Here is a 21,273-nt window from a genome sequence, read left to right as displayed (position 1 = left end):
CCTGCAGGTGAATGAATGATATTTCCCTGATTACTGCTGTGGTTAAGTATGCTTTCATCTTGCTTCTCCTTCTGTGAAATACCTGTTCATATTCTCTGCCAAATTTTCTACTAGGTATTTAGCCTTTTCCTCATTGATTTTTAGTAGTTAGTCATATTCCCCAAGATCAATCTTTGTCTCTTATATATGTTGCAGATACCTTGTGCAAATTTTCTTGACTGTTTTATTCTCTTTATGATATTTTTGCATTAAGAAAAGTTCTTAATTTTACTGTAGTTCTATTTATGTCTGTTTCTTCTAGTATGTAGTTTTCTGATGTATCTGAGAAGTCTTTGTCTATCTCAAGGTCATAAGACTGCCTTCTATAGTTATTTTAACAAGTGCTATAATGTTGCTTTTCACATTTGAGTATTCCCTTATGTGGGATTGATATATAATTTCTGTGAGGAAGGTATCTCTTGTAATTTCTCTCTATAGGGATATCTAGTTGTACCAGCATCATTTATTTTAAGTCTTTCCCATCCCCTAGGGATCTGCCAGCCATCACTCTCAAGTCTTCACATACACGTTTCTGTTTCTGTGTTGTCTACTGTGTGTTTCTAAGCCTGCACAGCCCCCTCAAAATTCCACTGTCTTAATCACTACTGTTAACACTCTGACAGTTTACTCTTAATTGTAAGTGATTGCTGATGCTTTAGAATTATTCTTATCATTTTATATCATTTTTTATTTTCTCCCAGGAGGGGCCTAAAATGGGTGATTTACTTGGATATTTGCACCAAGTGACATATCTTTTTTTATCACTTGGGTATGACCTGACATTTTATTGTTTAAGGTGAATTAAAACTGTGTTTCTATTTTCTTTTTTTCTAATGAGATATTAGACTCTCTTTAATTTTGACTTGAGTTGCTGCTACTTGAAGCTGTTACATATATGGCAGTACAAACCAAAAAAAAATTGCTTTTTTAAAGGTTATTTTTAAAAATTCCAGAAAAGCTGGAATTTTAAAGGCAAAAGGTAACTTTAAAAACACTCCTAATTAATTCTTCACTAATATATAGAGTCTAGAATGTGATTTTTAAAATAAGAAAACACATATGGATGTCTGTTGAAAATAAGAGTGACTGAATTCCTCCTGCATTGATCTCTCTTAGGGGTATGTTGGTGACATACAATAAGGACCTTTTGTGAGCATCTCTCTGCCTTACACGTATGTCCCTGTTTCTTCTTGCCCTGTTGTTATCACAGTTTGGTTGAATTCTAGCTCATCAAGAATCACAGTTTTGTTCTTCATTTAATTAAGACTATTAAAAGGAGCTGTTCTTCCTTCACTTGAGTAAAGCTGTAGCCTCCTAGTCACCTCCGCTCAGCATCTTCTCCAATTAAATGTGAATCCTTTGTTGTCATAATTCTCACAAATGTGACAACTTTAAAAAAATCTTTGATGCAGTGACCTTATTTTGGCTACTTGGTGGGAACTTGGCAGCTCACATTTACTTTGATTCTCCTCTTTGAATACCCTCTCCTCTTTCTGGAGTTTCTGTTTATCCACACTTGATGTAATATATTGTGAGTAAAATTAATCACTAATCTTTTTTTTTTAACCTATTAAAGTTTCTAATTTATTTTTAATGACCAAAACACAGATAAATACACATAATATACAGATCTATTTATATCTATCCAGAGTTTACTCCTCAACAGTTTTTTAATTTTTTTTCTTTTTCAAGAAGAAGTAATTTTCTTGGGATTACAGATATTCAATAAAAATGACTCATTTTATCTGTAGATGGCCTTGTGCCTGTATTCAAATATATAGGGCTAACCTAATTTTGATTAGTAATGTGACACTATGTAGACATTCAATCCATAGATAACAAACCATATACCTGATACCTATTTAGATATGTTTACAAATAGCTACTTGTTTGATTTTTGAAGTCAGAAGGAAAGAACCTATAGATGATTGATCAATGAATGCAATAGTTTTAAAAAGTCTTCACAGGGATTTTTATCAAAAGTTTTAAAGCTAGTGGGAAGCAGCCGCATGTCACAGGGATATTGGCTCGGTGCTTTGTGACAGCCTGGAGGGGTGGGATAGGGAGGGTGGGAGGGAGGGAGACGCAAGAGGGAAGACATATGGGAACATATGTTTATGTATGACTGATTCACTTTGTTATAAAGCAGAAACTAACACACCATTGTAAAGCAATTATACCCCAATAAAGATGTTAAAAAAAAAAAGTTTTAAGAAAAAACAAAATAGATGTATTTAGCACATCTAGATGTATTTAGCCTTTAGTAAAAAGGCTTTTAAGGCCTTTTTACTCTTATAAAACTTCTAACAGTGAAAAGGCCCCAAATCAGAAAGCTCTAAGGACTTCCAATAATGGTGGCATGAGAAGGTTAGTGACTTTCTTCTGGAAAAATTAAGTCTAAAACAGGACAACATTTTAAAAAATAACTGTTTGGGGGTACTGAGCATGGATTGACAAATATTTAAGGCAGACGGAAAATAGAGAAACATTTCCTTCTTGAAAAATTATTAGAGCTTTCGGGAAGCTTCTGGCTCCATCTAGCTCTTTGGTAAGAACTCTTCCTTTGCAGCATGAGGATGATCATTCAGATAAGGAGTTTTCTTTTCAGAGGCAAGCAGACTTCATTTGGGCTGAGGGAGGGAAGCCCATGGCTTTTCCAGCTAAAAGCAGGAGAGTCAGTTGGGAAAAGAAGGGATACCCCTGGAGATTTGCTAGCCAAAATGTTCAGTCCTGGTGTGCGACAATCAATGGACTAGGCAGAACCTTTAAAGAGAAATCCTAGAAAAGAGAAAGCTATAGAAGCCCTCAGCAAAGCTCTCTGTACACTCCTGGCAGATGAGAAAACTATCCACGAGCAGAGGAGACCCCAGAGAAGACAGTGAAAAGTGAAAGCGAAGGAAGCCTTGTGAGCTGGTGGCAACTTCGACTGTGTTGCCTTGCCCACAGTCTGATTAGGAGAGGGTAGGGGACTTCTGTGCCGAAGGTGTTTGAACACAACCTCTGTCCAACTCATTGGCTGACCTATTAGCTGTGCAGATACAGTGGCAACCTTTAGGTAGGTAGGCTAAAAAAAAAGCACAGTAAGCTTAAAAAACCTAAGTAGTTAAGTTAGTGCCTAAACACAATGGGAGAGACAGATTCTGAAGTTTAAGTACAGGCAAGTTACTTAAAAAAAAAAAAAAGAGCAACCTTCAGAAAAAAGATTTTTAAAAATCCAGACTTGCTAAGTATATTATCTAAAATATTCAGTTTTCAACATAAGTTACTGGACATGCAAAGACATAGGAAAGAGTAATACTTAGATACAAAAGAGTCAAAAGAAACTGACCATGAAACATTCCAGAAGATTGATTTAGCAAACAGAGACTTCAAAGCACTTATTATAAATATGTTCATAAAGTAAACTGTGTTAATTATGATTCAATATAGAGAGAGACTCAGAAAAAACAAACTGTAAAAAAGAACAAAATGGAATTCTACAGATCAAAAATATAGTGATTTAAATGAAAAATTCACTAGGTATACTTAATTGCAGATTTGAAATAGCATAAGAAAGGAAAAATAAGCTTGAAAATAGATTAGTGGAAAATATCCAATTCAACAAAGAGAGAAAAAAGGTTTAAAGAAAAATTAAAAGAGGTTTCCTGACCTGTGCAATACAATCAAGCATTCCAACATAAGTTTAATGGGAGTCCCAGAAGGAAAAGAGATATTAAAAATGGTAGAAAAATTATTTGATAAAATAATGGTTTCAAACTTCCAGAATTCGATGTAAAACATAAATCTACTGACATAATAAACTCAGAAAACACAAAAATGACACTGACACATAACAGTTAAAGAGCTGAAAGCCAGAAACAAAGAGAAATTAGCAGACTATAGCTACCAATGTACAGAGAATAACAATGTGATTGAAAACAACTGTATTCTCAGGGGATAAAAAGGAAGGCAGTGGAATGACATTTAAATTGCCAAAAGGAAAAAAAAAATCTATCAAAGAAAATTTCTCAACCAAGAATGCTAACCAGTTGCAGCAGGATACCCTTTCTTATCTAGTGCATATGGCACATTCTCCAGGATAAACCAAATGGTAAACCACAAAACAAATCTATTGCATTTAAAATTATGCAAAGTATATTCTCCCATATACTGATTTAAATCAGAAATCAGTAGTACAAAATAATCTGAGAAATCTCCAAGTACCTAAAAATTAAATAACTCAACACTAATTAACCCAGGGGAAGTCACAAAAAAATTCAGAAAATATTTTGATTCGAATGAAAATGAAAGATAACAATACATGGATATAATGGAATACAGCGAAAGTAGTGCTTAGAGAAAAATTTGCAGCTTTAAACACCTCCATTAAAAAGGAAGACCCAAAATTATTAATTTAAGCTTCTACCTTATGAATCTAGAAAATAAAGAACTCAAATTCAACACAACTAAAAAGAAGGGGGGAAATATCAGATTAAAAATCGATGGGATAAAATAGAAAATAGGGTGAATTATAGGGAGAGAAGAGAAAAAGAGACAGACAGACAGACACAGATTATCAAAATCAAGAATGACAGTTCATCAATACAGATCCCAGAGCAATTAAAAGGATGAGACACTACTTTTACAAATTATTTTACGTCAGTGAATACAATGAAAAAGTCCTAGAAACACACAAATATAGGTTTATGAGGTAGAAGAAAGACTTAAGAACCTACATCAGGGAAAGGAATTGATTTAGTCCAGAAAAGTATCTTCAGAAGTGCTTCCCTACTCATTTTATAAGGTCTGTGTTACCCTGATATCCAACCAGATAAAGACAAAACAAGAGAAGGAAACTACATAGCAGTATATCTTGTGAACATGAACACAAAAGTCTGTCATTAAATATTAGCAATCCAGCAAAATATAGAAATTGTCCTATATCATGAACAATGGTATTTATCCCAGAAATACAAGGTTGTTTTGATATTCAAAGAATAAAAGACAAAACCCATAAGATCATCTCAGTAGATGCAGAAAAATCATTTCATAAAAATCACCCATTCAAGATTAAAAAAAAATATTGACAATCTAGGGGTAGAAGGGATTTTATTAACCTAACACAGCATCTATGAAAAACATACAACCAATATCATACTTAAAGGTAAAGGTCTGAATGCTTTCCCCTTAAGATTGGGAAAAGAGTTAAGGATGTTCACTCTTGTCACTTCTAATCAGTATTTTACTGGAAGTTCTAGCCAATGAAGTAAGGCACAGAACAGAAATAAAAGACCTACAGATGGGAAAGGATGAAGTAAAACTGTCCTTATTCAATGATGACATAATCTTGTATGTAGAGATTTCTAAGGTTTAGGAAATATTTATATATCACCCTCCTACAGCCAATAAGCAAGTTTAACAGGGCCATGAGATAGATGATCATTATACACATATCTATTGTAATTCTATCTACTATTTACAGTTTCCAAAAGTGAAATAAAAAAAATTTCCTTTCATAATAACATCAAGATGAATAAAATACTTACAAATAATTTAACATATTTAATGAAATTTTAACAAAATAAATACAATTCCTATACACTGAAAACTATAAAACATTGCTGAAATAAAATGGAACACTACTTCTCAATAAAAAAGAACAGACTATTTATACATGCAACAATGTGAAGAAACATATAGAGGCAGACACATAAGAGTACATATTGTATGATTTCATTTATATGAAATTTCTTTAGAAGGCAAAATCATAAAAATTAGCTGGGTGGTACCCCAGAGCTGGGGAGGTGAGGGATCATTTCAGAGTGAAGGGAATGATATAAAACTGTATTGTGGTGATTAGCTGAATAATTTGTAAAGAACTTATTAAAGCTTATTGAAATGAACAAGTAAAATGAATAAAATTTGTGCAAAAATGAATAAATTTTGCCACAATAAAGTTATTTTAAAAAGAGAAAAATAGCCCTTTGATTATAAATAAAAATATTCTCTGAAACAAATTACTGAGAGAAAAGAACAATGACAACACTAAAGATTTCCTGACATTCATTGAAAATGTTGAAACAAAACAAAGCCTGTAATATTATACTCAGAATCCATTCTGAAAATAATATAACCATAGATTGAGCATATAGATATGAAATTATTTAAAAATTGCCACAATAAAATTTTCAGAGTGCTAGGACATTAGCTATCTTCACAAATATTTTATACCAAATTTATTTGGGTCTGAAGTACAGTATGAGGTCAATAAATATATTTTGATTGAATAAATGAATAAAAGTAATTTGCTACTTCTATTTAAGTCTCTGGTGATTTAATCTGGACTTTTACCTAAATTATTATTATATATTTGCATGCATTTGTTAGAAATATGAGACAACTTTGAATACAACAGTAATATCACTATTACTTACAGATTAAAGAGGAAATACATTTTGTTTGCTGTTATGTTTTCATTACATCTGAAGTGGATTAATAAACAGAAAGCAATTAATTGCTTCACTTGCTTCTGTAAAATGATATTCTTAGAGGACCACTAGGGTTTTGAATAAGAACTACTTAATTTAAGTAATTTAATTTAAGCATTATGCATTATGTGATACTTATTGCCAACTAATAAGAAAATGTTACATTATGTTATATTAAACATTTTATTTATAATTGCAGGTGTCCCTTTCAATGATTTAATTGAAAAATTTTTTTAGAAAAACTTATTCTCTTAGGGTTTTGAGAAAAAGGAACTTCTCTTAAATTGGACAACATTCACAGTATCTGCATACATAGAACAATTTTATATTTGGTTAATTCAAATAAACACATAAAACTGAAATCACACTTACTCTTTGTTTTCGAACAGTATTGAACTACTGTACTAGGGCACTTTCATGAAAAATAATATATGAAAAGATATCCTTTCTCTCCATGTTCTTGTAGAGATTTCATATGCATCAGTTTGAGATATGCTATTGGTGTCTTACTTCCCCATTTATAATAAACACGATAAACCATTCTCTCTACGCGGACCTCTCACTGTTGTGGCCTCTCCTGTTGCGGAGCACAGGCTCCGGACGCGCAGGCTCAGTGGCCATGGCTCACGGGCCCAGCCGCTCCGCGGCATGTGGGATCTTCCCGGACCGGGCCACGAACCCGTGTCCCCTGCATAGGCAGGCAGACTCTCAACCACTGCGCCACCAGGGAAGCCCCCATTCTCGTTTTGACATAGTTCAGGGAGACAGGCTTTGATCCAACTGCCTCTTGGCTAAGCCTCTAGACTCTGAGACTCAAACAGATCAAAACTACTGATTCTAGGGATAAAGACGTTGAAACTGTGCTTCCCATGGAAAGGCGTTACAGTTCACATTCTGTAAGTGTGCATATTATTAGAACATCTTTACTGCATTTTAAAAAATGCGTATAAGCTAATATATAATGGTAAAAAAGCACCTTTGTCTTGTTTCATGTCAAAGGAATGAGTTTTCAATTAAGAAATTCTCCTTAAAATTTTAGTTTAATAACTTATTTGTGCTCTTCTGATTTTTGAATATAAAACAATATTCTTGATACAGTTTCATGTTAACGGTTATAATTCTAAAATTAAAGAGCACTTTTTATATCACCATTTTTTGCCAGTGACATTAGCATTTTCTGGTGTCATCAGCCTAACTCCCTAATCTCTAAGAACCATGATCTACTAGTAAAATGAACTTAAAGTTAATCTAATTTTTTGTTTCCCTCATTGAGTTATGTTCCATACTTAATAACCGAACAATATATTTATATATACTTCCCTAAAACAAGATAATAGTGATCTGTTTAAGAATTTTCTAGACATTCCACAAGTTCAAAATGCTGTAAAAGAGTGATCACTACGGGCTTCCCTGGTGGCGCAGTGGTTGAGAGTCCGCCTGCCGATGCAGGGGACACGGGTTCGTGGCCCGGTCCGGGAAGATCCCACATGCCGCGGAGCGGCTGGGCCCGTGAGCCATGGCCACTGAGCCTGCGCGTCCGGAGCCTGTGCTCCGCAACGGGAGAGGCCACGACAGTGAGAGGCCTGCGTACCGCAAAAAAAAAAGAGTGATCACTACAATGGTCTCGGTGTCCTTCCCTTCTGAATGGTGTCTTCTGGACTGAGCATTGGGATTGACAGTGTAAATGTCAAGTCTTGAAATTTACATATCTCTTACTTTCTACCCAGTTACCTATGAATCTTTACACTCTCACAGATTGTGCTTCCCCTGGCCTATATTTATTTTGAATATTTTTTTGTCTAGGTTTATATTTTTATTACACTTATTTTGTGTGATTTTACCATAGTTATTGCATGAATATTATAATTATCAATATCCATTGCTTTTCTAGAGAGTACTGACTCTGAAGGAAAGAAAACTTGGCTCCATTTTAATAAACTATTTAGAAACAATTTTATGCTTCTGTTTTAGAGGTGAAGGGTATTTCAAACCCTCTTTAGGCACTGTGAAACACATGAAGACTGAGGCCCTTAACCCTAATCTCTTCCTCATTATTTCACCACTCTCCTCTTCCATAAGCATTTCTAGGAAATTCAACATTTAACATGCACCTACCCCCCAATATAATGCTCATATAATTGCGAAATTGTAAACTAAAATTCAAATCCCTTTGAGGAAGTAAACATTGTAAACATATATTGCCAAACTCCTATTCAAAACAATAAATATGAACCATTTCAAACATAGATGCTTGGTATCCCATAGACACAGGCTTTAGTGTAGAGAAACCAAATGCTAAGTGGCTTATACTTATCCAATATACAAAACTTTTGTGATATATAAATGTATTTTCGGTGTTTCTCAGAGATGAATTATAGAAGAATATCACCAATAAATACAAAAACAAAATTGTTTTAAGTATTTGTCCTAGGCTTCCAGGAAGATGGCAGAACAGTAAGACACGGAGATACCTTCCTCCCCACAGATACACCAGAAATACATCTACACGTGGAACAACTCCTACAGAACACCTACTGAACACTGGCAGAAGACCTCAGACCTCCCAAAAGGCAAGAAACCCCCCACGTACCTGGGTAGGGCAAAAGAAAAAAGAATAAACAGAGACAAAAGAATAGGGACGGGCCCTGCACCAGTAGGAAGGAGCTGTGAAGGAGGAAAAGTTTCCACACACTAGGAAGCCCCTTCGCGGGCAGAGACTGCGGGTGGCGGAGGGTGGGGAAAGCTTCGGGGCCGCGGAGGAGAGCGCAGCCACAGGGGTGCGGAGGGCAAAGCGGAGAGATTTCCGCACAGAGGATCAGGGCCGACTGGCACTCACCAGCCCGAGAGGCTTGTCTGCTCACCCGCCGGGGCGGGCGGGGCTGGGAGTTGAGGCTTGGGCTTCGGTCGGAGCACCGGGAGAGGACTGGGATTGGTGGCGTGAACACAGACTGCAGGGGGTTAGTGCGCCACGGCTAGCCGGGAGGGAGTCCGGGGAAAAGTCTGGAGCTGCCGAAGAGGCAAGAGACTTTTTCTTACCTTTGTTTCCTGGTGCGCGAGGAGAGGGGATTAAGAACGCTGCTTAAAGGAGCCCCAGAGATGGGCGCGAGTCGCGGCTAAAAGCGCAGACCCCAGAGACGGGCATGAGACGCTAAGGCTGCTGCTGCTGCCACCAAGAAGCCTGTGTGCGAGCACAGGTCACTATCCACACACCCCGCTTCCGGGGAGCCTGTGCAGCCCGCCACTGCCAGGGTCCCGGGATCCAGGGTCAACTCCTCCGGGAGAACGCACGGTGCGCCATGGGCTGCTGTAACGTCACGCCGGCCTCTGCCGCCGCAGGCCCGCCCCACACTCCGTGCCCCTCCCTCCCCCCCCCACCACCCCCCGGCCTGAGTGAGCCAGAGCCCTCGAATCAGCGGCTCCTTTAACCCAGTCCAGTCTGAGCGAAGAACAGACGCCCTCGGGCAACCTACACGCAGAGGCGGGGCCAAATCCAAAGCGGAGCCCCGGGAGCTGTGAGAACGAAGAAGAGAAAAGGAAATCTCTCCCAGCAGCCTCAGGAGCTGCGGATTAAAGCTCCACAATCAACCTGATGTACCTGCATCTGTGGAATACCTGAATAGACGAGGAATCATCCCAAATTAAGGAGGTGGACTTTGAGAGCAAGGTTTATGATTTTTTTCCCCTTTTCCTCTTTTTGTGAGTGTGTATGTGTATGCTTCTGTGTGAGATTTTGTCTGTATAGCTTTGCTTCCGCCATTTGTCCTAGGGTTCTATCCGTCCGTTTTTTTTTTAAATTTTTTTTCTTAATAATTATTATTTCAATAACTTTATTTTACTTTATCCTCTTTCTTTTTTTTTCCTTCCTTCCCTCCTTCCTTCCTTCCTCCCTCCCTCCTTTCTTTCTTTCTCTCTTTCTACTTCTACTAATTCTTTCTTTCTACTTTTTCTCCCTTTTATTCTGAGCCGTGTGGATGAAAGGCTCTTGGTGCAGCAGCCAGGAGTCAGTGCTGTGCCTCTGAGGAGGGAGAGCCAACTTCAGGACACTGGTCCACAAGACACCTCCCAGCTCCACATAATATTAAACAGCGAAAATCTCCCAGAGATCTCCACCTCAACACCAGCACCCAGCTTCACTCAACGACCAGCAAGCTACAGTGCTGGACATCCTATGCCAAACAACTAGCAAGACAGGAACACAACCCCACCCATTAGCAGAGAGGCTGCCTAAAATCATAATAAGTCCACAGACACCCCAAAACACACCACCAGACGTGGACCTACCCACCAGAAAGACAAGATCCAGCCTCATCCACCAGAACACAGGCACTAGTCCCCTCCACCAGGAAGCCTACACAACCCACTGAACCAACCTTAGCCACTGGGGACAGACACCAAAAACAACGGGAACTACGAACCTGCAGCCTGCAAAAAGGAGACTCCAAACACAGTAAGATAAGCAAAATGAGAAGACAGAAAAACACACAGCAGATGAAGGAGCAAGGTAAAAACCCACCAGACCTAACAAATGAAGAGGAAATAGGCAGTCTACATGAAAAAGAATTCAGAATAATGATAGTAAAGATGATCTAAAATCTTGGATATAGAATAGACAAAATGCAAGAAACATTTAACCAGGACCTAGAAGAACTAAAGATGAAACTAACAACGATGAACAACACAATAAATGAAATGAAAAATACTCTAGATGGGATCAATAGCAGAATAATTGAGGCAGAAGAACAGATAAGTGACCTGGAAGATAAAATAGTGGGAATAACTACTGCAGAGCAGAATAAAGAAAAAAGAATGAAAAGAACTGAGGACAGTCTCAGAGACCTCTGGGACAACATCAAACGCACCAACATTCAAATTATAGGGGTTCCAGAAGAAGAAGAGAAGAAGAAAGGGACTGAGAAAATATTTGAAGAGATTATAGTTGAAAACTTCCCTAATATGGGAAAGGAAATAGTTAGTCAAGTCCAGGAAGCACAGAGAGTCCCATACAGGATAAATCCAAGGAGAAATACACCAAGACACATATTAATCAAACTGTTAAAAATTAAATACAAAAAAAACATATTAAAAGCAGCAAGGGAAAAACAAATAACACACAAGGGAATCCCCATAAGGTTAACAGCTGATCTTTCAGCAGAAACTCTGCAAGCCAGAAAGGACTGCCAGGACATATTTAAAGTGATGAAGGAGAAAAACCTGCAACCAAGATTACTCTACCCAGCAAAGATCTCATTCAGATTTGATGGAGAAATTAAAACCTTTACAGACAAGTAAAAGCTGAGAGAGTTCAGCACCACCAAACCAGCTTTACAACAACTGCTAAAGGAACTTTTCTAAGCAAGAAACACAAGAGAAGGAAAAGACCTACAATAACGAACCCAAAACAATTAAGAAAATGGGAATTTTCTTAATTCCCATACATACATATCGATAATTACCTTAAATGTAAATGGACTAAATGCTCCCACCAAAAGGCACAGATTGGCTGAATGGATACAAAAACAAGTACAAATACAAAAACAAGACCCATATATTTGCTGTCTACAAGAGACCCACTTCAGACCTAGAGACACATACAGACTTTAAGTGAGGGGATGGAAAAAGATATTTCATGCAAATGGAAACCAAAAGAAAGCTGGAGTAGCAATTCTCGTATCAGACAAAATAGACTTTAAAATAAAGACTATTAGAAGAGACAAAGAAGGACACTATATAATGATCAAGAGATCGATCCAAGAAGAAGATATAACAATTGTAAATATTTATTCACCCAACATAGGAGCACCTCAATACATAAGGCAAATACTAACAGCCATAAAAGGGGAAATCAACAGTAACACATTCATAGTAGGGGACTTTAACACCCCACTTTCACCAATGGACAGATCATCCAAAATGAAAATAAATAAGGAAACACAAGCTTTAAATGATACATTAAACAAGATGGACTTAATTGATATTTATAGGACATTCCATCCAAAAACAACAGAATACACATTTTTCTCAAGTGCTCATGGAATGTTCTCCAGGATAGATCATATCTTGGGTCACAAATCAAGCCTTGGTAAATTTAAGAAAATTGAAATTGTATCAAGTTTCTTTTCTGACAACAATGCTATGAGACTAGATATCAATTACAGGAAAAGATCTGTAAAGTATACAAACACATGGAGGCTAAACAATACACTACTTAATAACGAAGTGACCACAGAAGAAATCAAAGAGGAAATCAAAAAATACCTAGAAACAAATGACAATGTAGAAACGACGACCCAAAATCTATGGGATGCAGCAAAAGCAGTTCTAAGGGGGAAGTTTATAGCAATACAATCTTACCTTACAAAACAGGAAACATCTCGAATAAACAACCTAACCTTGCACCTAAAGCAATTAGAGAAAGAAGAACAAAAAAAACGCCACAGTTAGCAGAAGGAAAGAAATCATAAAACTCAGATCAGATATAAATGAAAAAGAAATGAAGGAAATGATAGCAAAGATCAATAAAACTAAAAGCTGGTTCTTTGAGAAGATAAACAAAATAGATAAACCATTAGCCAGACTCATCAAGAAAAAAAGGGAGAAGACTCAAATCAATAGAATTAGAAAGAAAAACGGGAAGTAACAACTGACACTGCAGAAATACAAAAGATCATGAGTGATTACTAGAAGCAACTCTATCCCAATAAAATGGACAACCTGGAAGAAATGGACAAATGCTTAGAAATGCACAACCTGCCAAGACTGAATCAGGAAGAAATAGAAAATATGAACAGACCAATCACAAGCACTGAAATTGAAACTGTGATTAAAAATCTTCCAACAAACAAAAGCCCAGGACCAGATGGCTTCACAGGTGAATTCTATCAAACATTTAGAGAATAGCTACCACCTATCCTTCTCAAACTCTTCCAAAATATAGCAGAGGGAGGAACACTCCCAAACTCATTCTACGAGGCCACCATCACCCTGATACCAAAACCAGACAAGGATGTCACAAAGAAAGAAATCTACAGGCCGATATCACTAATGAACATAGATGCAAAACTCCTCAACAAAATACTAGCAAACAGAATCCAACAGCACATTAAACGGATCATACACCATGATCAAGTGGGGTTTATTCCAGGAATGCAAGGATTCTGCAATATACACAAATCAATCAACGTGATACACCATATTAACAAACTGAAGGAGAAAAACCGTATGATCATCTCAATAGATGCAGAGAAATCTTTCAACAAAATTCAACACCCATTTATGATAAAAACGCTGCAGAAAGTAGGCATAGAGGGAAATTTCCTCAACATAATAAAGGCCATATATGACAAACCCACAGCCAACATCGTCCTCAATGGTGAAAAACTGAAAGCATTTCCACTAAGATCAGGAACAAGACAAGGTTGCCCACTCTCACCACTCTTATTCAACATAGTTTTGGAAGTTTTAGCCACAGCAATCAGAGAAGAAAAAGAAATAAAAGGAATCCAAATTGGAAAAGAAGAAGTAAAGCTGTCACTCTTTGCAGATGACATGATACTATACATAGAGAATCCTAAAGATGCTACCAGAAAACTACTAGAGCTAATCAATGAATTTGGTAAAGTAGCAGGATACAAAATTAATGCACAGAAATCTCTGGCATTCCTATACACTAATGATGAAAAATCTGAAAGTGAAATCAAGAAAACGCTCCCATTTACCATTGCAACAAAAAGAATAAAATATCTAGGAATAAACCTACCTAAGGAGCCAAAAGACCTGTATGCAGAAAATTATAAGACACTGATGAAAGAAATTAAAGATGATACAAATAGATGGAGAGATATACGATGTTCTTGGATTGGAAGAATCAACATTGTGAAAATGATGATACTACCCAAAGCAATCTACAGATTCAATGCAATCCCTATCAAACTACTACTGGCATTTTTCACAGAACTAGAACAAAAAATTTCACAATTTGTATGGAAACACAAAAGACCCCGAATAGCCAAAGCAATCTTGAGAACGAAAAACAGCTGGAGGAATCAGGCTCCCTGACTTCAGACTATACTACAAAGCTACAGTAATCAAGACAGTATGGAACTGGCACAAAAACAGAAAGATAGATCAATGGAACAGGATAGAAAGCCCAGAGATAAACCCACACACATATGGTCACCTTATCTTTGATAAAGGAGGCAGGACTGTACAGTGGAGAAAGGCCAGCCTCTTCAATAAGTGGTGCTGGCCTTGATACCAAAACCAGACAAGGATGTCACAAAGAAAGAAAACTACAGGCCAATATCACTGATGAACATAGATGCAAAAATCCTCAACAAAATACTAGCAAATAGAATCCAACAGCACATTAAAAGGATCATACACCATGATCAAGTGGGGTTTATTCCAGGAATGCAAGGATTCTTCAATATACGCAAATCTATCAATGTGATAAACCATATTAACAAACTGAAGGAGAAAAACCATATGATCATCTCAATAGATGCAGAGAAAGCATTTGACAAAATTCAACACCCATTTATGATAAAAACCCTGCAGAAAGTAGGCATAGAGGGAACTTTCCTCAACATAATAAAGGCCATATATGACAAGCCCACAGCAAACATCATCCTCAATGGCGAAAAACTGAAAGCATTTCCACTAAGATCAGGAACAAGACAAGGTTGCCCACTCTCACCACTCTTATTCAACATAGTTTTGGAAGTTTTAGCCACAGCAATCAGAGAAGAAAAGGAAATAAAAGGAATCCAAATCGGAAAAGAAGAAGTAAAGCTGTCACTGTTTGCAGATGACATGATCCTATATATAGAGAACCCTAAAGATGCTACCAGAAAACTACTAGAGCTAATCAATGAATTTGGTAAAGTGGCAGGATACAAAATTAATGCACAGAAATCTCTGGCATTCCTATATACTAATGATGAAAAATCTGAAAGTGAAATCAAGAAAACACTCCCATTTACCATTGCAACAAAAAGAATAAAATATCTAGGAATAAACCTACCTAAGGAGACAAAAGATCTGTATGCAGAAAATTATAAGACACTGATGAAAGAAATTAAAGATGATACAAATAGATGGAGAGATATACCATGTTCTTGGATTGGAAGAATCAACATTGTGAAAATGACTCTACTACCGAAAGCAATCTATAGATTCAATGCAATCCCTATCAAACTACCACTGGCATTTTTCACAGAACTAGAACAAAAAATTTTGCAATTTGTATGGAAACACAAAAGACCCCGAATAGCCAAAGCAATCTTGAGAACGAAAGAAGGAACTGGAGGAATCAGGCTCCCAGACTTCAGACTGTACTACAAAGCTACAGTTATCAAAACGGTATGGTACTGGCACAAAAACAGAAAGATAGATCAATGGAACAGGATAGAAAGCCCAGAGATAAACCCACGCACATATGGTCACCTTATCTTTGACAAAGGAGGCAGAAATGTACCGTGGAGAAAGGACAGCCTATTCAATAAGTGGTGCTGGGAAAACTGGACAGCTACATGTAAAAGTATGAAGTTAGATCACTCCCTAACACCATACACAAAAATAAGCTCAAAATGGATTAAAGACCTAAATGTAAGGCCAGAAACTATCAAACTCTCAGAGGAAAACATAGGCAGAACACTCTATGACATAAATCACAGCAAGATTCTTTCTGACCCACCTCCTAGAGTAATGGAAATAAAAACAAGAGTAAACAAATGGGACCTAATGAAACTTAAAAGCTTTTGCGCAGCAAAGGAAACCATAAAGAAGACCAAAAGACAACCCTCAGAATGGGAGAAAATATTTGCAAATGAAGCAACTGACAAAGGATTGATCTCCAAAATTTATAAGCATCTCATGCAGCTTAATAACAAAAAAACAAACAACCCAATCCAAAAATGGGCAGAAGACCTAAATAGACATTTCTCCAAAGAATATATACAGAGTGCCAACAAACACATGAGAGAATGCTCAACATCACTAATCAATTCAAAAAGAGTCATGTACCAAAATGTTCATTGCAGCTCTATTTACAATAGCCCAGAGATGGAAACAACCTAAGTGTCCATCATCGGATGAATGGATAAAGAAGATGTGGCACATATATACAATGGAATATTACTCAGCCATAAAAAGAGACGAAATTGAGCTATTTGTAATGAGGTGGATAGACCTAGAGTCTGTCATACAGAGTGAAGTAAGTCAGAAAGAGAAAGACAAATACCGTATGCTAACACATATATATGGAATTTAAGAAAAAAATGTCATGAAGAACCTAAGGGTAAGACAGGAATAAAGACACAGACCTACTAGAGAATGGACTTGAGGATATGCGGAGGGGTAAGGGTAAGCTGTGACAAAGCGAGAGAGAGGCATGGACATATATACACTACCGAACGTAAGGTAGATAGCTAGTGGGAAGCAGCCGCATAGCACAGGGAGATTAGCTAGGTGCTTTGTGGCTGCCTGGAGGGGTGGGATAGGGAGGGTGGGAGAGGGGAGACGCAAGAGGGAAGAGATATGGGAACATATGTATGTGCATAACTGATTCACTTTGTTATAAAGCAGGAACTAACACACCATTGTAAAGCAATTATACTCCAATAAAGATGTAAAAAAAAAAGTATTTGTCCTATTAAAATCTTCCATCCTATGAATTTAACATAGATTACATTCTTTGTAATTTTACCTGTTAAACAGCTAGAAATTTTATAGACCTTCTGTTAAATACTTTACTCCTTTAAATTCACTTTCTGTTCTTCAGCCTGGATTATTTTTATTCACTGGTAAAGGGCACCTTAGTTTTATAGCACCTGTCAGTATTGTGGGTCATAAGTTTCTCTCAGTACATTTGGATAGGAGTTGGTAGAAGATATCAGTGCATTGTATGGCCAGTCATCCTTTTGCCCAGAAACTTACTAAATCCTTTTTATAACACACTTCATCATTCCTATCTACAGGCCTGATAACGAAGGCTTTTTGCACGGCAATGGTATAGTTCAGCTCTTCAAGCAGGTTTTATCCCAAATAGAACTAATAATGTACATTTAGTAGAAGATGGCTAGGTAATAAAATCCACAGACATTTCTATTCTTTATTTGAATGTTACATTTGTTTCCAATGAGTTTGTGTATACAGTATAAATGTACACATCTATAATGAGTGTGTGTGTATTGTATGTGAATGAAAGGTGTGGTGGGATCTAAAATCTTTTAGAGTCAAATGTTGCTAAGCCCTTCTCAGATATGATCTATTTACATGTGTCTTTTATATGCAATACAAAGGTTTTATATGTTATATATATGTTATATACTTGAATTTTTAGTTACGTAAATATAAAACTTTTGGAAGTTACCTTTATTTATTTATTTATTTATTTTGTGGTATGCGGGCCTCTCACTGCTGTGGTCTCTCCTGTTGCGGAGCACAGGCTCCGGACGCGCAGGCTCAGTGGCCATGTTTCACGGGCCCAGCCGCTCCGCGGCATGTGGAATCCTCCCGGACTGGGGCACGAACCCATGTCCCCTGCATCGGCAGGCGGACTCTCAACCACTGTGCCACCAGGGAATCCCTGGAAGTTACCTTTTTAGAGAAATTTGGAGCACCTGATGTGAATTACCAAATTAGATTTAATTTCATAAACCTCATAAAGTATTCTAATAAAGCTTACCTGTCCTAAAGTAGAAAAAAAATGTATATAGGACTTACTTATGAACAAATAAAATATTGAAAATAGGAAAGGAAAGCAACAATAAAGTCCAATATCCTTCTCTTGGCTTTTATATCCTCACATGATTTGTCTTCTCCCTAATTTTCTGATTGCAAGTCCAGCTAGTCTCTCCTTTATTTATGAGTTTCTAATTAAGTTGGTCTCTTAATTCCTAAACTTCTAAGTTTGTATTACTTTAAAGCTTTTGTGCTTACTTTCTACTGTTTCCAAAAGACTCTATCTCTTTGGACTTTGGTAAAGTCTTTGCCTCCAGTCTTAAAGTCTCAGATTAAATGCCACATCCTCAAAATAGTCTGCCTTGATCACTCTTTTGGTAACATGTGCCCCAGCTATCGTGTTGTATTATGTTATTTGCTTTTATTTTCTTCCTAAGAATTATCACTTTCTGAAATGATCGTATCACTTACTTGCTTACTTGTTCATCTTCTTTCTACCACATGTCTCCAGCACAAAGAACAATGTTTAGCATGTGTTAGTGCAAAGTAAATATTTACTAAGGAAATGCAGTTGTTGAGCCCTTCTTTCTATTTCTTCATTTGACAGTAAACTCCACGTGAACAGGAAACATATCTATACTTGTTGATCCTCCATCACCAGCAACTAGCAAAGTATTTGGAACATACTGCACACTTCATACAGTTTAGTTGAATAAATGAATGAAATGAAATAAATCCTACATATTAATAAAAATAATCTGCTAGAAAAACATTAAATAATATATGAAAGAATACTCAGACTTGGTAGTAAAAAGAGATCTTCCAACTGAAACATTAAAAAAAAGTCTGATCAGCGTGTCAAAACTGCTTTTTAGTAGGTATTATACAATACTGTCAAGTATGTGCAGAAAAATAGGCATGTTAAGAACATTTAGAAAGTGAAGGGTATTTTTTTCTCCATTTCTCTCTATTTCTAGATATACAGCTAAACCCTCTTTATAAGTTTTGTTGGGGTGCAGAGCAGTACTATCTCCCCTAAGGAGGTTAAAATGATCAGATACTGTTTATCTTAGCTAAATGTCTAGGCGGATTATCTTCACATGATGTGGGGAAGGCCAATGAAATGTTGTGGTCAATTCATTTCGTTGCTTCAGAAGACTAACTTCTAGAACAACTTCAACATCTCTGTAGTTTAATAAAGTTTGTTTTCTATTTATACAAAATCCAATCAGTGTATGACCTTCCCCATGGTCATTCCAGTCCCAAGATCCTTCCACCTTGTAACTCCACGCTACTCGTGACAAAATCTTCTCAGATCGGAAACATAATAGAGGATCACCTGCAAAAGTGATGCATATTCCTCTTGCACATATTTCCTTAGCCAGCACTCAGTGATGTGGCGTGGTCCATGTAAAGAAAGCTCTTATAATTATGTGCAGAAGAGGTGGAGTAAGAAAGTCTGGTGAGCAAAATAATATTTGTAGACATATTTAGGGAATCGTTTTTCATCTATCAAAATTTAATAGTGTGCACCACTTTTTCCTACAGTCTCATTTTTACAACTGTCTTCTAGAAATATGGTGAAACTCCATTCTAACACAAAAGTGATATCTAAAAAAGTCAGTGACAGGGAGTGGCTTATGAAATGGCAGGATAAACATGTCCAGCTAGTTGGCCAATAGCTCCTGTAGTCCAGCTGCCCAATCCATCTGAGTCCTATCTGTGATCTATCATGTACCATCTGATTGTAATTGTCAATTCTGGCTTAAATATTGTTGGAGAAATTTCTGAGACTTGTGGTTGGCTAAGATTTTCAAAGAGTGGCAGTAATTGCAGGAATTTCACAGCTAGGCAACACACATTCTGTCAACCCATTCCAGACAAAATATTTGGACCAGTGGAGTACTGGGAACGTAGCTCAGTTCAAGAATGCAAAGTGTTGTAATTCATTTTCCAATCCCATTATATCCAAATTGACATTGTTCAATGCAACCTGTTAAAATGTTTTTTTGTCTCTTCAAATATATATGTGACACTATTTGTACAATAAATTTATACATAGATTGTAATTAAATGGAAACAATGTATATCTCCCAAAATGCTAACATACAAGGTGTTTACTTATGAATTATAGAATAAAAATAGTAGTTAAAAAGAATGAGTTAATCTATAAATATTGACTTTAAAAGGATGTCAACAGCATATGATTAAATGAAAGGAAATTAATTGCATACCAAGGTATATGAAATAATAGCATTTGGGGAAAAAAAAGAAAAATATGTATATAAATATTTACAGAGTTTTATAGTTTTTCATCTTGTTATTATTGGTTTACACAGATGATGTTTTATTATAAGCATATTAGTTGGCTTCCCTCACTATATGTCCATTTTGTTTATGTTAATGTGCTTACTAGTTTTAAAAAATTAACTATTTTATTTTCTTGGTATATTATTTCTCTCTCTCCTTACACCTTCTCCCATTCATTCAGTATGATCATTCTCAGTCCAGGAGAAGGGACATAAAGCAAAATGTAGAAGAAAAAAATGCTATTTATTTATCTGTTTGTTTGTGAAAGTCTAGGTTATTTTTGGCCATGGAAAGAAATCTGGTACAAAGAAGATATCTGAGAGAACACACAAAGAGTAACACAGAAACTTCTCACAGCTCTCATCCAACCTCACCAAATCATAAACAGATTGTAAAGAGAAGCTGTTTTTTTGCTGATATAGTTATCTCCACCCCTACCCAGTCCCCAAATTCTGATTTTTCCAGGAATACACAGCAGAATGCTCAGAAAGATGTTGAAATCTGAGAACAGAGTAGACTTAAGATCTGCTTTCTATGGAAGTGGCAAGATCCTGGGAACTAGCTGTGTGGTGTATTTAGACTGACGGCATCTAAGGCAACAACATCTAATGGTACCACATTTGTAATTTAAAAATTTTTTGGTGACCATACTTAAAAAGGTAAAAAGAAATAAGTGAAATTAATTTTAATAATATATTTTATTGAACCTAATATAACCAAATGTAATCATTGCACCAAGCACAAAGGAGTCAATCTAAAAATCTTTGATGAGATA

The sequence above is a fragment of the Aethalodelphis obliquidens genome, unplaced genomic scaffold (assembly GCF_003676395.1).
Source record: "Aethalodelphis obliquidens isolate GAN/ISIS:26980383/991018 unplaced genomic scaffold, ASM367639v1 scaffold24, whole genome shotgun sequence".
NCBI classification, from domain to species: Eukaryota; Metazoa; Chordata; class Mammalia; order Artiodactyla; family Delphinidae; genus Aethalodelphis; species Aethalodelphis obliquidens.
The sequence above is the reverse complement of the archived record's forward strand: the minus strand, read 5'-3'. Positions refer to the sequence as shown.